Source organism: Hyalella azteca, unplaced genomic scaffold, assembly GCF_000764305.2.
Source record: "Hyalella azteca isolate HAZT.00-mixed unplaced genomic scaffold, Hazt_2.0.2 contig6532, whole genome shotgun sequence".
Taxonomy (NCBI): Eukaryota; Metazoa; Arthropoda; class Malacostraca; order Amphipoda; family Hyalellidae; genus Hyalella; species Hyalella azteca.
This window is the reverse complement of record NW_025936691.1, coordinates 305,826-306,616: the sequence shown is the minus strand read 5'-3', so window position 1 is coordinate 306,616 and position 791 is coordinate 305,826.

The following is a 791-nucleotide window of genomic DNA, read 5'->3' as shown; positions in this document are numbered from 1 at the left end:
GCAAAAAAATTATTTCTATAATTTAGTTATGGAATTATTATTTGACACAATTATGACGCACAGAAGAGTACATGTTAATCAAGAAATATTATTTATAATTAAGAATATGTTTATACTTGATAGTGATTAATGTTTCGGTAAAAAATGTTAAAAACGAAAATTTTAAGCTAGGTAAATCAAAACAATACTTGATGATTTCATAGCTTCAGGTTTGAATGACAAGTCAAAATTCAGGCCTGTTTTTAGGATCAATTTACAGTCTACTTGTATCAAATTGAAATTTTTAATTTATAGATTTAAATTTCAATCATCAAAACTCGTATCATTCTCAACATAAAAATTGTAAATAATAAATTCACGAAATTAATTAATCTAACTCTTTGATTGCAGTAATTAATGGAACATATGCATGGATTCATTGTAAGAAGAGTTAAACGGCAGATGAAAATAAAGTCATCCAGCGATTATTGTGTAAACGAAGCTTTGTATACTACAATGTTTTCCTATCAACTGGATAATAGTTAAGCGAATTTCGATATTTCCTTCCAATGGAACCAAAATTCTTTAACCTGAATGTTTTATGAAATGCAAATGACTGTTAGCAAATGTCTGAAAGTACTTCGGAACTGCACTTTGAGGAAGCATTTAAGCTGATATAAAAAACGGTGCCGAGTATTATAGAAGGCTTATAAATGCCTCGGCTCCTATAGTGCCTCCAGTTTATCACAGAGAAATACACTAGCTACACACCACCCCACTTGTTGTCGCCGCGACAGCAGGCGACCCAGTGA